Below are 16,485 nucleotides of genomic sequence, written 5' to 3' on the forward strand. Positions count from 1 at the left end.
GGTCTGCTTCTCTAAACCCCATAACCTCAGCATAATCATGAGAAAAACATCAGACAAATCCAAGTGCAGGGAATCCTACAAGATACGTGACCAGTATTTCTCAAAAATGTCGAGGTTATCAGGAACAAGGAACATCTGATCAACTGTCATAGCCAAGCGGATCCTACAGGGATGTCAGCTAATGGTGATGTGGTCCTGAATGGATTCTGGAACACAAAAAGAACAGTAGGTAAAAATAAAGAAAATATGACTAAACCATGGGCGTTAGTTAATAACCTTGCATCCATTGGCTCATTAACTATAATAGATTACCAGAGTAATCTTGGGCTTCCTTGGTGGCTCATATGGTAAAGAATCTGCCTGCTGCAGGAGACGTGGATTTGGTCCCTGGGTTGGGAAGATCCCAGGAAAAGGGAATGGCTACCCACTCTAGTATTCTTTCCTGGAGAATTCCATGGACAGAGGAGCCTGGTGGGCTACAGTCCATGGGGTGTAAAGAGTCATACATGACTGAGAGACTGACACTTTCATTTCACTTTTCACCAAAGTAATCTAAGGTATTGATAACATGGGACACTGGGCTCAGGGTGCAGGGGAATTCTTTGTGTTGTATTCTCAAATTTTCTATAAATCTAAAAATGTATTGAAAAGCAGTCTATTTTAAAAAATTATTATTATTATTATTATCATGATCATTATCACTATCTGTTTTCTGGAGTTCTCTCTCCTGTGAAAAATTTCAAGGCTCCTGTTAAGTCTAAGACAACAGTCCCAGTTACTACTGCTTTTGAGAGCAAGGAGACCAGCTCTTTTTGATTCTGGTTGGTGTGGTTCCCAACCAGCTTGAGCGATCTGGCTGTCTACATGCTCTTCTAGTGGGACTTTCTTTGGTGGTAGAATGATGGGCATATAGCTGCCTTCCTGGCTCTTCCAGGGGAATACATATTAATTCTGAAAATGGTAACCTAGCAGCATGACAGGACCCATGTCCACTAAAGAAAAGTGTTTGGTAAAAACTAGCTTTCGTTCCAGGCAAAATCAATCATTTCTTTCTCTGTCAACACTGCGTTGTTACATACTCCGGCTGAATCACACATCACATTGGATCTTCATTATTCATCTCTACCCATCTGTGAACTCCCCAGGGGAAGAGAGTTTTCTCATTTATCTCTGTACTTCCAGAGCTTAATCTTAAGCCCAGCATAGATGACAAAAAAATTGATGACTGAGTGGAGGACTGGGCAGGAGTGTTTAAACTTGCAAAGCTGAAACTCAATTTGATTGCCTATGCCAAAAGAGAAGAGGTAGTGGGAGAGATTGAATTTTCCAAAGTTGGCCACAGCAATATCTCCCATTCCACATTCTGTTTTTTCAGTGTGGCCTTCACGCTTATCTCACAGCGTGGTGAAGTCTATGTCCTTTCCTCCTGAAAGGAGTCGACCTTTTGGAATGCATTGACCAATAGCATATGGCAGAAGTGGTACCGTGTAAGTTTAGAGGTTGCATCATAAAAATTCCATAGAGTTCTCTGGCTTTCTCTCTTGGGATGCTCACTCTTGGAATCCAGCCCCCATGGTGTGAGCATGCCCAAGCATGGATATAGAGAGATATGCTTTGAGAGGAACTGAAGTCCTGGTCCACATCCTTAGCTGAGCTTCCAGCTGAGAGCCAGTGTCAACTTGCCAGCCATCTTGGAAGGGGATTCTTCAGCCCCAGCCAAGCTACTCCAGCTGCTGGTGTATGGAACAGAGACCAGCTAGCTCATCACACCCTGTCCAATTTCATGAGCCAAGTCAATAACTACTGTTTTTTCAAGCCACCATGTTTTGGAGTGTGTTAGGCAAGGATAACTGGAGCATATGGGAAAATAAAATCCCAACTGATTGAAAATAAGACTTGTGAGTTATTTTACTTTCCTCCCTATTTCATGCAAAAAGCCTTCTGACGCTGGAATTTTTTTTCACCGTAAGTGTGAATTGACTGAGAGTGATAGAGCCACATTTGGAAGTGAGTAACCACAAGGATCTCAAAATGATAATTTAATTAATGCATTTATAAATCAATTAGCTAATTCAGCAATCATTTGCATACCTTGTGGTCCAGGTCCCTGGCTAAGGGGAGGTACCTGTCAGTGAGTAACCTAGACATGGTGCTCTGTCTTATGAAGTTTAGCATTCTAGTAAGAAAAGTAAATAAACAGTTACATGATCAGTTTAGATTAATAATTAATTCCATCTCAGTAGTGGAAAGAACTGAAGGATATTTATCCTAGAAAGTAGCTTCTTCAAGTATCTAAGGATTGTGCCATGGTTGATTCACATGGCGAGGGCTTCCTCACAGTATGGTGGCTGGGAGGCTGCTCAGTTGATGACAGTGTCCTTCTGTGGGATGCTTTTCTACTCCCCAATACACAGATGGGCTCTCAGCATCAAGATCTGCCTAGGTGACTCCACTCCTGTCCCCAGAGTTGATTAATCTGGGAGGGATGAGACCTGACTCAGGCTGACCCAGTCACATTCTTGGAGCTGTGAGTAAGACTTGTTAATGGTAGTGCTGGAGATGATCAGTTCAGTTCAGTCACTCAGTTGTGTCCGACTCTTTGCGACCCCATGGACTGCAGTACACCAGGCCTCCCTGTCCATCACCAACTCCCGGAGTTTACTCGAACTCATGTGCATTGAGTTGGTGATGCCATCCAACCATCTCATCCTCTGTCATCCCCTTCTCCTCCCACCTTCAATCTTTCCCAGCATCAGGGTCTTTTCAAGTGAGTCAGTTCTTCACATCAGGTGGCCAAAGTATTGGAGTTTCAACTTCAGCTTCAGCATCAGTCCTTCCAATGAATATTCAGGACTGCTTTCCTTTAGGATGGACTGGCTGGATCTCCTTGCCATCCAAGGGGCTCTCAAAAGAGTCTTCTCCAACACCACAGTTCAAAAGCATCAATTTTTTGGTGCTCAACTTTATTTATAGTCCAACTCTCACATCCATACACGACTACTGGAAAAACCATAGCCTTGACTAGATGGACCTTTGCTGGCAGAGTAATGTCTCTGCTTTTTAATATGCTGTCTAGGTTGGTCATAGCTTTTCTTCCAAGGAGTAAGCTTCCTTTAATTTCATGGCTGCAATCACCATCTGCAGTGATTTTGGAGCCCCAAGAAATAAAGTCTGTCACTTTTTCCATCGTTTCCCCATCTATTTGCCATGAAGTGATGGGACCAGATGCCATGATCTTAGTTTTCTGAATGTTGAGTTTTAAGCCAACTTTTTCACTCTCCTCTTTCACTTTCATCAAGAGGCTCTTTAGTTCCTCTTCTCCTCTTCACTTTCTGCCATAAGAGTGATGTCATCTGCATATCTGAGGTTATTGATATTTCTCCCGGCAATCTTGATTCCAACTTGTGCTTCATCCAGCCCAGCATTTCTCATGAGGTACTCTGCATATAAGTTAAATAAGCAGGATGACAATATACAGCCTTGACATACTTCTTTCCTGATTGGGAACCAGTCTGTTGTTCCATGTCCAGTTCTAACTGTTGCTTCCTGACCTGCATACAGATTTCTCAGGAGGCAGGTAAGGTGGTCTGGTATTCCCATCTCTTTCAGAATTTTCCACAGTTTGTTGTGATCCACAGTCAAACACTTTGGCGTAGTCAATAAAGCAGAAGTAGATGTTCTTCTTGAACTCTCTTGCTTTTTTGATGATCCAAGGGATGTTGGCAATTTGATCTCTGGTTCCTCTGCCTTTTCTAAATCCAGCTTGAACATCTGGAAGTTCACAGTTCACGTATTGCTGAAGCCTGGCTTGGAGAATTTTGAGCATTACTTTGCTAGCGTGTGAGATGAGTGCAATTGTGCGGTAGTTTGAGCATTCTTTGGCATTGCCTTTCTTGGCAATCAGAATGAAAACTGACCTTTTCCAGTCCTGTGGCCACTGCTGAGTTTTCCAAATTTGTTGGCATACTGAGTGCAGCACTTTCACAGCATCATCTTTTAGGATTTGAAATAGCTCAGCTGGAATTCCATTACCTCCTGTAGCTTCGTTTGTAGTGATGCTTCCTAAGGCCCACTTGACTTCATGTTCCAGGATGTCTGGCTCTAGGTGAGTGATCACACCATCGTGATTATCTGGGTCATGAAGATCTTTTTTGTATAGTTCTTCTTCGTATTCCTGCCACCTCTTCTTAATATCTTCTGCTTCTTTTAGGTCCATACCATTTCTGTCCTTTATTTCTGTCCTTTGTTGATGTTTTGGTGATTTTTCCTGATGAGATTAGTCCTGAACCTGTCTCATTTCCTCCTTTCCCTAAGCCTGATTCTCCTCCCTACCATCCTGTCTTCTTCCTCCTCCTGCTCTTTCAGCTCCTTCCCCTTCTCCTTGTTGATCTAATCAGATGCCCAACATCTTTCCAGTCAGTTTCCTTTAAGGCTAAAACTAGACTGGTTTTTGTTATGTACAATGACACCAAACCTTCACTAATACAAACTACAAGAGGGATTATCCCTGTCCTTTAAGACTCCCATGGGATAGAATTAAAACCAAGTGTCCGAAGCCATAGCTGGAGAAATTTCGATTGCACATATGAAAGAATGTTCTAAGGACCAAAGATATGCATAGACTCAGGTAGTGAGCTTCTTGTCCTTGGAGGTGTTCAGACAAAGGCTGGCCAACCACTTAGATATGATGTTATCAGAGAATTGAGGCATTTACTTCAAAATTGGGCTGCCAAATGACGATGAAATGATGATGATGGTGGTGGTCATGGCAGCTGAGACTTTTGTGCACTTACTGTTTTACCATGATAAGTATTTAACATACATTGTTAATCCTCACAATAACTCCATGAGGAAATGTTGTTACTATAACCATATGGCAAAATGAGGAAGCTGAGTCTTTGGAAGTTAGGTAACTCACACAAGGTCATTCATTCAATGAGCCAGATTTTAAACTCAGACTCTGTGGGAACCTAGAAACTATGCTCTAGTTTTAGGTGAAACATCTCACTCCAGCCCCCAAAGCTCATAGGATTTCACCTTCTCTTCTTTATTCCACATCTCAGAATGGTTCAAAATTAAAAGGTAAAGCAAAAATCTTGGGTAGTTAAACCCTGAATAGTAGAGAATACTTCATATGAAAAAAGAAAATTCAGGCATCCTACACTCAGGCATATTAGACCTGCTAGAATCAGAAAACGGTAGAAAAAATGGTACTCAGAGCACCGTGTGCAATTGGGGATGCTCACTAAATATATCCCACAAGTTGCTGCCTGCATTTTTTTTCTTTTTTTTTTTTTTGGTCACTCCTTCCAGTTTGAACATTTACCTGAATCATGTGTACTCTCTCTTTCTGGACTAAATGAGCTTTATAGTAATAATAATTAGTGTTTTGTTTAGTTTGAAAACTCAACACATCCCTCCCGGCTCTGAATGATTTACTTTGCGGTGGATATTGCTGCTGACAGAAGGTGTGTTGTGTGGGGGAGACAATTTGAATTGCCAATAGCCTGTTTGATGAGTTTCCCAGAAGCAGACATGATTCAATTCTGCAGAAGTTTCTCTTAGAAATGTGCCTAAAAAAAATCCCCCACCTCTACCTGATCACTTATCATTCTTTTAAATCATAGGGAAAATGGAAGGTTCCTATCACTTTCTTAATTGAATAAAGGAGACAGACTGGGAGAGATCCTATTGAATACTGAACAGACTCCAAGCACCTAATTAGAGCATTTACCTGAAGAGTTCCTTTTGCAGAGGAGGCGCCAAGCCCTGCTTCTCTCCCCACCTGTTTCTCTTGTGTTTCTGCTTGCCTGGCCGGTTAACATGGCCAATCCGGTGCTTGCCTCTTTCATTGAATACTTAAGTGCATCCCTGTTGCAGGGTGAACAGCAGATCTTCTAAGACTCTTCTGAGCTTTTGATAAGCCAATTAGGATGTTTCCAAGGAGATGGAGACAACAGAAGGCAAACAGTGGTCGTTGTATCCCCTCAGAAGCTTGTTTACCTAACTGTGTTTCGAAACTCGTTACTTTATTATGCATCTCTAGTATCCCAAGCAGGTGATGCTTGCATTTAGGAGCCAATTGTGTGCTTTCCATACACCATACATCTAAATTCTCTCCAATAAGCTATTTTAGGTATAGAAGGAGAACCACATTAGATTCTCTGGACCTAAGACTTCTGCTGGCTTGACATAAGAGACACTGGTTTGTTAAAGCTGGGATGCAGCCTGAGTCTCAGGCACAGGATGGCAGAGTACCTTTGGGAGCCCTTGGATGATACTGATAATAATAGCTAAAGTTTCTTGAGACCTTAGCCATATGCCAGGTATTCTTGAGGGGTAGGGGAGCCCAGGTTAACATCTCATTTCTGTTGCTAACAGGGAAAACAAAACTTTGGCTCTCTGCATCTCAGAACCATCAAGATTCTGCTCTAACCACAAAGAATAAAGCTGCGAAAACCACAACCTGGGTTAATTCCCGTAACCATAGGGCAACTGTTTTTAAGAATATGAGTATCCTTGCAGTCATAGGCAAAAAAATGACAAATTCCATGATGCTGGGGATGTATCTTTTTTGGTTTTACTCACTGTTGATTCCTGTTACCTTAACTTATAGCTTTTCCTATAGCACAAAAGTCAGCACACTTTTTCTGGAAGGAAGCAGATATCAAGTGTTACAGACTTTGTGGGCCATGTGGCCTCTGTTGTGTGAAAGGAAAATAAAAATGGAGTCAGTGTTGCTAAAACGGAGCTAGGAGGCCACTGAGAAAGTGGGACTTATGGATGAAATCTGACCTTTTGACCAGTTATCTTTTTTAAAAAAATTTATTTACTTATTATTGGCTGTGTTGGGTCTTTGTTACTGTGTGTGGGCTTTCCTAGGTGTGGTGAGTGGGGGCTACTCCCTAGTAGCAGTGTGCAGGCTTCTCATTGCAGTGGTTTCTCTTGTTGCGGAGCACAGGCTCTAGAGTGCAGGCTCAGTAGTTACAGTGCATGGGATTCGTTGCCCCACAGCATGTGGAATCTTCCCAGAGCAGGGATCAAACCTGTGTCCCCTGTATTGGCAGGTGAATTCTTAACCACTGGACCAGCAGTGAAATCCTGAACACTTATCATCTTAATACAGGCATCCAGAACATTTGCATAAGGTTCTAGAAACTGAAGATATTTATCAGACCCTAAAGCGACCAGTGACAGCCATCCCTTAAGGATCAATATTTCCTTCTTGTGTCAGAGGACCACCTCATGGCTGTTGCTTTTATAGAAGCCCTTCTTGACTCTTCCTCTTTTTCAGAATACTCTTTCAGTTTTACCCAATTCTATCTCCAGAATTGCTATTCTTAAGACCCCAATAAAGTCTTTTGTTATTTGCAGACTTCTGCTTTTTGTTGTTGTTGTTGTTGACAGTTGCAGTTATTGAACTCTACTCTCGTAGAGCAAAAGCAGCCATACGCAATGAGTAGACAAAGGGACGTGGGTGTGTTTCAATAAAACTTTATTTGCAAAAGGTGGCAATGGCTCCAGGACTATAGCTTGCTGACTCAGATACAGTAGGTTCAGTGTATAATAAATTCAGAAATGTTGATGATAAACAAGCCTAAAGTAGAAAGTTCAAACAAATGAAATTTAAAATGGAAAACCAGGACTTCCCTGGTGGTCCAGTGGTTAAGAATTTCTCTGCCAATGCATGGGACACAGGGTTGATCCCTGGTCCGAGAAGATCCCGCAGGCCACAGGGCAACTAAGCCTGTGAGCCACAACTACTGAGCTTGCACACTCTAGAGCCCATGCTCTGCAACAAGAGAAGCCACTGCAATGAGAAGCCCTCCTCCACAACTAGAGAGTAGCCCCCACTTGCCACAACTAAAGAAAGCCCGTGTGTAGCAACAAACACCCAGTGCGGCCAAAAATAAATGCGAAGCCAATCTTTGTAAAAAGTTTATGACAGTAAATACATGCTTATTGTGGAAAGTTTGGAAAATATAAAAAAGTACACCGGGAAGAAACTAGAAATCCTGACCAAAAGATAGGCCCAGTTAAAAATCTGGTGAATAATTGTTTCCTTTTAATCGTTTTCCTATGAGTGCCTTTTTAAAAACTTGGTAAACAACTAGAATTTAAAATATGCATTTGCTCTGTTTTTCTGGAAGGTGGCAGATGAAGCCGGATTCCTTTGGAACTCTATTGCAAGGAGTGACTCTTCTGTTCAATGAAAAAGCCTCCTTCAAGTCGGCCCAATCGCCTGTATCTCTTGACATCCAAAATCAGATTTCTTCCCATGATTTTAGGTTCTAAAAAATCCTAAAGTGCCTTTTGGATTGCAAAAGATTTACTTAAACATCTCAGTAGGTTTCAGCACTGAATGCTTTATTGCTTGTGTGTGGTGTAACTCATTTAACCAAAACCTGGCATTTCTTCTCTAGTTCTGAGTGCTTGGAAGTGTCTGACGTGCTGTTGGCAGAGGCCAGGACATTTTGAGGACGTCTTGCCTAAAATGGGAAAGGAGATCTATGATGAATGGTTGAGCCATAGGTGTTAATAACTTGGTGTGAGAGCGAGCCATCAGGAATATTTTATTTCTATGTCATAGAGAGCAGGGATTTTCCAGTTCCCCTCTCCTGGGACACACACACACACACACACACACACACACACACAGGGATTTTCCAGTTCCCCTCTCCTGGGACACACACACACACACACACACACACACACACACCATCCCTGCGTGCATCTTTGAGAGTGTTTGATCTGCCCTGCATGCGTGCTCAGTCACGTCCGACTCTTTGCAACCCCATGGACTGTAGCCCACTAGGCTCTGTTCATGGAATTTCCCAGACAAGAATACTGCAGTGAGTTGCCATTCCTCTTCCAGGGGATTTTCCTGACCCAGGGATCAAACTCAAGTCTCTTACATCGCCTGCATTGGTAGGTGGGTTCTTTACCGCTAGGGCCACTTGGGAAGCAAGTGAAATTAGCATTATGAAGAAAATAAAACAGAGTGGTATGACAGTGATAGAGGCAGGCAAAGGAGGGCAACATTCTATGCTGATTTATATCTAAAATGATCTCTTTGCTTTCTTGCTTGTTGGTTTTTTTAACTGTTTTTTTCTTTTTTGGCAACTTAACTAAATGGACATCTTCTATATCAATAAATATATTTTCACACTCATTATATAAAAATTTATATGGTAGTCCATAGTATCATGCTTTATTTAATCAACCATAGAAATTTTAGGCTATTTGCAAATTTTTTAAACTTTTTAAGAAGCTAAAGTTTATGTTTTTGTACAGTTATTCTCTGATACTCATACTATTAATTCCTTAGTATAAATATCCTTAAATGGAATTTCTGGGTCAAAATCTGTGCATTTTAAGTAACCAAAATAACCAGGAAAGAAGTCTATGAGTGATGCCTTCTGAGTGGAGAGTGATGAGAAGCAGCCAGCCTGGTAGGGTTTGGGACATGAGGACAGAGGGAACAGCAAGTACATTTCTTAAATGATTTTCTGGCCAAAGTTCCCCCAGCTTCTCATCTGTGCGTTTCCTCTCTATTGAACAGCAACCTGTTAATTATGGGTTGCCAAACAGCACTAGACTCTAGATTAGGTCAGTCTGGAACATCTAGGTTCTAATCAGAAACTCGAGAGCAAAATTCAACTTGGAGATGAACAGACTTATTATCAGTGAGTGCTGTTTGGACTGCTGTTCAATTTTGGAAAATTCCTGAACCCTTGATTGGCTTCTACCAAAAACCAGAGCTGAGTTTCTCCCCCAGAAACAGTCCTGGAACTGTGTGAGCACAGATATATCTGGGAGCTACTGGCTTCCAGCAGGTGAGATAAGAAATCTGTTAAATCACAGGCTCATAAAAACATACAAGCAAACACACCGAAAAAAAGATCAGATTTGTGATTAACCAAGGCAGGGATATTGTGGGGAGGGGAATTGGATGAAGGCAGTCAGAAGATACTGCGTATGTCCAATTATAAGATGAACAAGTCCCAGAAATGTAACATATAACATGATGAATACACTATAATTAATACTGCTGTATATTATATACTACACTTGATCTTAGCCGAAAGGCCGAGAAATGATATGAAAGTTGTTAAGAGAGTAAATCTTCAGAGTTCTCATCACACACAAATTTTTTCTGTTACTTTCATTTTGCATTTATGGGAGATGATGTTCACTAAAGTTATTGTGATAATCATTTCAGGATGTATGTAAATCACATCATGGTGCTATACACTTTAGACTTATAAAATGTTCCATGTCAGTTATATCTCAATAAAACTGGAAGGAAAAAAGAAATTTGTTAAATCATTCTGCAGTTTCATCTGAGGGAAGGTAATAGGCGTGCTGGGGCTGTGGCAATCAAGTTTGGCTCCTTTGGGGGTGGTGGGGAGAAGACTGGGAGAGATTATGTATTTTCATTCACTACTAACTGAGGTGTTTCTTTAGGTAATATTTGCACTCATCAGACTTGCGGAATGTACCGATATTCTGTGCTGTTTGAACCAGGGCCACTGCCAGGAAAATGCGATGCACAAGAACTGTTTCAGTTATGAAGGTGATTTTGCTCTACTAAATTCTTATTGTGTATGTTAACACAGGGGCCATACCAAACCATCCTACACTGTAAATATGAACTGTAAAAAAATCTTTGCATAAAGATCCTTATGCAGGTATATTGATATAACATAATAGGAAAATATAAAATACAGCGTGTTTGTCCATCAGTAGAAAACTGGTGGAAAAAGCTATGATGGTTAGTCATCTAGAAATAGACTGCGGAGGCATTTACTCATTTAGTGAGCACTGTTGAGTACCATCGTGTGCTGGGCAGAGTTAAGGGTAATGGAAGTGGAAAGATAAATAAGACACATTGCTTGTTCTCAGAGAGCTTGTTGTCTTTTGGGGAACTGAGTCACGGCTTTTGTAGTTGCTGCTCTTTAGCTTTGGGCTTCTTATCTCTGAGCCTTGGTTTTCATGTCCACAAATCGACAGGACTCAGCCAGGTGACTGGTGGGGTATTTCCACTACCAGTGAGGTATTTCCAATGGTATTGCAAGGTAGGCAAAGGAAGCCCAAATAGGGCTGCATGATTGGAGCAAGACAGTCCATGCTAATGGAGACAGGGATGTCTTCCAGGAACGAGATTCAGTAGAACCTTAGGTAGTTTATGAACTCAGCTGTGAGCTTGAATTTCGATTGAAACTGGCTTGGTTTCTTAATTAAGAAAAAACCCTCATGCAATTCTGCTTGAGGTGAATTCTCTGGTCTGTTTTATTTTATCAAGATTTTAATTTAACTTTTATTTTATATTGGAGTGTAGTTGATTTATAGGGTTGTGTTAGTTTCAGGTGTACACTAAGTGATTAATTATCCATGCTTTTTCACAAGCACATCTATCTATTCTTTTTCAGATTCCTTTTGCATATGAGTTATTACAGAATATTGAGTAGATCCCCCTGTGCTATACAGTGGGTTCTTGTTAATTATCTGTGTCATATATAGTGGTGTATAGGTGATAGTTCCAAACTCCTAATTTATCTCTCCCCTTCCCCCCACTACATTTCCCCTTTGGTAACAATGTGTTTGGTTTCAAAGTCCGAGACTATTTCTGTGTGTGTGTGTGTGTGTTTTATATATAAGTTCATTTGTATCTTTTTTTTAGATTCCAGATATAAGTGATATATGATATTTGTCTTTGTCTGACTTACTTCACTTAGTATCCTCTCTCTGGCCTTTATTTTTTAAGATAAAAAAAGAGATGTATTCTTAGAACCAGTGACTGTAGAACTTACTGGTAAGTTTCTAGGTAAATTTCAGATTGGGTTTGGAAACACAATTTTTAAGTAAGTGAAAAGAGAAGTAATGATCCAGCATGGATTCACAAGGCAAAAGCAATTCACTGATCAAGAAATACATTTAGTTTTTGAGGCATATTTTACGTGTATGTTCTAGGTATCATTTTAGGTACTGCAGATTGAACAGTGATTAAAACAGCTAAAAGAATTTTTTTCTTCTCTTGTGGTATTTATATTCTAGAGGAGGTAGGAGTAGTAGCAGACAAAGAACAAGATAAATAAGGAAACAGTGTGTGAGATGACGGTAGGTCATATGGAGAAAAATAAGCAAGGAAGGGGATAATAATACTCCCATTTCTTTATTTTAGTTTTAAAAAACGTCATCACCTGGGAATGAGAAATGAGTGCCTAGTGATTATGGAGTCTCCTTTTGGGGTGATAAAAATGCTTTGAAACTATATAGAAGTGATGATCATACAACATCATGGTTGTAATATAAATGCCAATGAACCATGCATAAAAAATGGGTAATTTTCTTTTATATGAATTTTTTTCCTCAATAATAAAAAAGTTATCAGAACAGAATTTTATTTTGTTTTTTAAAAAGTGACATCTGATAAAGACCTGAAGGAAGTGAGGGAGGGAGTCCCTTTTTCCTTTTAAAAAAAATTCCATATATGAATAAGAGAGATAATACTTGTGTTGGAAATATCTGGTGATGCATAACTGATGGGTTACCTGTGACTCAGGACCAGTGCTATACGGCCAGGGCTAGTTCACCTGACCCCACTGTCACGGCCAGGGTTGAGATCATCTCCAGGCAGAAGCCAGAGGTCACTGCCCAGGCAGAGCCTCAGAGGTCTCCTGTGGGTGGAAGATGAGCAACCTGAGAGGCTGTGCATTACCTGAAGGAGTGATTTAAATTGTTGTATCCAACTGGACTAAAATTTGTTTTTTATTAATTTTTAAAAATATTTATTTACTTGGTGCACTGGATCTTAGTTGCAGCATGTGCGATCTGGTTCCCTGACCAGGGATCGAAACTGGGCCCCCTGCACTGAGAGTGCAGAGTCTTAGCCGCTGGACCACCAGGGAAGTCCTTGGACTAAAATTTATTTTTTTCTTTTATTCCCGCTCCATAGTCAGTGGGGCTGCTCCATAGTCAGTGATGAGAAATACCATATCAGTAATAAACTGCACTTTATTTGCATGTCTGAGAGGTAATGTGTGTAAAGTTGAGACCCCCAAATCAGTTGTATGTTCCTTTTTTTTTTTTTTTTTGGAGGGAATGGGGAATAATAAGAGTCCTGAACTCTTATAAGTTTCTCTGACAGGTGTGTATGCATGCTCAGTCACCCTGCTGTGTCCGACTTTGAGATTCCATGGTCTATAGCCTGCCAGCTTCCTCTGTCCATGGAATTTTCCAAGCAAGAATCCTGGAGCAGGTTGCCATTTCCTACTCCAGGGAATCGTCCCCGCCCAGGGATTGAGACTTTGTCTCCTGCATTGTCAGGTGGATTCTTTACCACTGTGCCACCTGGGAAGTCCCTTCTCTAACAGGTATATGATCTCAAAAAAGTTAAGATGCTCCAGGCACCTCGCAAGCAAATATTTTGCTTGTCATAAATAGTAATGGGCATTCTAGGGCTGTGACAATCAAGTTTGGCTCCTTCAGGCGTGGTGGGGAGAAGATTGGGGAAGGTCATTTTATTTTCTTCTACTACTGACAGAGGTGTTTCTTTAGGTAATATTTGCACTCATCAGCCTTCTGGAATGTATCAACATTCTGTGCTGTTTGAATCTGGACCATTGCCAAGAAAATACAATTCATAAGAACTGTCTAGTTATGAGAGTGTTTTTGCTCTACTAAATTCTTACTGTATATGTTAACACTGGGGGCTATACCAAACCATCCTACACTGTAAATATGAACTGTAAAAATCTTTGCATAAAGATCCATATGCAGGTATGTTGATATAACATAACAGGAAAATATTAAATACAAACTGTCCATCAGTAGAAAACTAGTGAAAAAAAACTATGGTTCATCCAAATAATGGAAGAATAATATATATGATAATAATGCAGCTATTAAAAGAAGGAAAGAGAGCTACGCATACTGAAATAAGTAACCTTTATGATATATTATGAAGAACTCTGCATTTATATTTACTTCCATTCATATAAAGTGAATCTATAAATCCATGTGTATATTATATATTCTTACCTGTATCTATATATTTACACCGATCTAAAACAATGTTAATTTCTATTTTGCTGCTTTTATGTAAATAGAATATTTCTAATAAGCTGTATAGGAATCTAATACTCTTGGTTGCCTGAAGAAGACTGAGGAATAGGATAGGTGGGGAAGCAGACATAGAGAAGAATTATTTTTCATTTGAAATTCTTTCATTCTATGTGTTTTAAAAATAAATATTTTCACATATTACTTGTTTTTCCAAAAAATTAGAAATGATTGGATTAAAACACATGTTTTCCAGATCGGGAAAAAAAAGCCAGCTGCACATAAATACACTGTACCTAGGGTTGAAGGTTAGTTAAATTACCAAGCAGAATCTAGTTTTTACTAGATTGCAACTTGAAGGTTTTCAGCTTTTCTAAACTGCTAGATACAAAGAGAGGCTCCCCTCTCCCCCAACTGGTTCAATCCAAAATGTGTTATCCTGGAGGAACCAAAAAAATGGCTGGAAGAGAGGAAAAAGGTGGGGCAGTGTGAGATTTCTGACTTCTTTGCCACTTTAGATTGTCAGTGGGGTACCCTGACATAAGCAAAAATTTGTAGACGAAACTTGAAATAACCTAAAAGGTGTGAAAAGAGGGAAATGGAAGCAGCATTTATTAAATACTTTTTAGGTTTAGCACCTTTGTAAAAGTATTTTCCTTAATTCTTACAACATCCCCATTTTGCACATGAGGAAACTGAGGCTCACACAGTAGAGGAATTTGCCCAAGGTCATCCAGCCAGTGAGAGGGATGTAGGGTCTGTAGGGCTCATTCATCTTAAGATCTTTTCACTACATCATGATTTGGAGGTTGAAGTTTGTCTAGAGCAGAAGGAATGAGGCCAGCTTCCTGGCAGAACAACAAGCCATAAGATAATGAGACCCATCACCCTGGAGCATCATTTATTCCTGATGAAAAGTAATTAAAAAAATTTTAGGCTTATATTAAACACAGATGTAATGTAAAGTGACATGCAAATATCATAGGAGTTTTAAAGATAACATTTAAGATGTCAGAGAAATTCCTTGTTTGTTTCAAAATCCTTTCCTCACAGCCTCTGAGCACTGGTTCTTTGCGATCAACAGTTGTCAGAGTGCTGCATGGGACCACCGTCTGAAAACCAGTGGAATGTGTTTGGTCACATGTCCATTCTCCCAATTAGTATTGTGGGTTGTTAATCCACCGTGAGAGCAGACTAGGGAAACCAGAGGTGTTGGCATGGAAACCCAAATGTGAGTGACGCAGAAGTCAAGAGAGCAGAGAGGACGGGGGAGTGAGTTCATTGTGCAAATATGCACTGTGAATTCCTGGGTAGAGATTCTGTGTAGGCGTTTGTTTTATGCAACCTGGAGTGGGGGTTCTTTTTAGAGTCAGTATCTGGAAGCAGCATAGTGAAGATAAGGCAGATACAAACTATGTGCTGGAACCATACTACTCCTCCTTATCCTTGTGCCTTGAGAGGCATTGCCAGTCTATCTTAGCTCACTTTCTTCACACTGGTCATGGGCTGCATCTCACAATTTTCCCCAACATAATCATCACTACTAATGGCTAAATGGAACTCACATTGCAACAAAATCTACATGCCATGAAAGAGTTAAATCTAGTGGCTAGAACACACACTTGGAAGCCAGACTATCTAGGTTTGAATCCTGGCTTTGACCTTAATGGCTGTGTGGCCATGACCAAGGCACTGAGCTTCTAGGGAATCTCACTCTCTTCTATAAAGTAAGGATAAAAATAGATCCCCACATCATAGAGTTGTTATGTCAGTTAAAATAAGTGCAAAGCTCTCAGAACTGTTGCTGGCATGTACTAAACACTCACTACATTATTTACGTTTTATATTATTAATATAATAGAGTAAGGTAGCTCCATGTTAAAGAGAGTGAGGATCAGGGAAGTTGAGTAACTTGCCCGAGTCATTCAGGTAGGAACAGGTGTAGCTGTGGAACTGAATTCAGGACTGTGGGCATCACTATGCACAATCTACTCCACATCATAGACTGCGTCATAAATGCCTTCCCACTGTAATCAGTTTTCTTAGCATTTCCATTGGTCTGTACGTGTAGGGCTGAAGAGTAGAAGGTAGGGACAAAGGGCATTGCCAGAAAAGCCAGAATATAGAGTTGGATGAGGGGCTGTGTTGTGAGTGGGGGAAGTTGAGGGAAGACTGGAGTCCAGAGGGCCTGGTCCAAGCTTTGGTGAAAGAATGGTGTTGCTTCTTATTCTTGGGGATGGTGGTGGCAGGAAGCAAATGAGACAGAGTACCCTGTGCTTCATATGGGGTGTGGTGTGCTGGGTGGGCAGGGAAGCTTGGGAACCCTGTTTCATAGTCCGCTGGACATTGTGGCTGCAAATCCATGGATAACAGTTGAATCATTCACCTACTGAGCAACTGGGTCTTTCAAAATAAACTCTC

The 16,485-nt window shown here is 40.6% G+C and overlaps 1 long non-coding RNA gene and 1 pseudogene across 1 annotated transcript in view; one reads left to right on the forward strand and one right to left on the reverse strand.

Annotated features, from left to right (window-relative positions):
- Window positions 1–16,485, forward strand: part of LOC145532072 (uncharacterized) — a 318,302-nt gene that overhangs the window by 64,466 nt on the left and 237,351 nt on the right. The window contains exon 2 of the long non-coding RNA XR_014072964.1: window positions 10,468–10,576. This is a non-coding gene — a long non-coding RNA (uncharacterized LOC145532072). The remainder of the gene's footprint in view (window positions 1–10,467; window positions 10,577–16,485) is intronic.
- LOC145533633 (U2 spliceosomal RNA) lies at window positions 9,943–10,101 on the reverse strand (annotated as a pseudogene).

Source organism: Giraffa tippelskirchi, chromosome 13, assembly GCF_054371585.1.
Source record: "Giraffa tippelskirchi isolate mGirTip1 chromosome 13, T2T-mGirTip1v1.2.pri, whole genome shotgun sequence".
NCBI classification, from domain to species: Eukaryota; Metazoa; Chordata; class Mammalia; order Artiodactyla; family Giraffidae; genus Giraffa; species Giraffa tippelskirchi.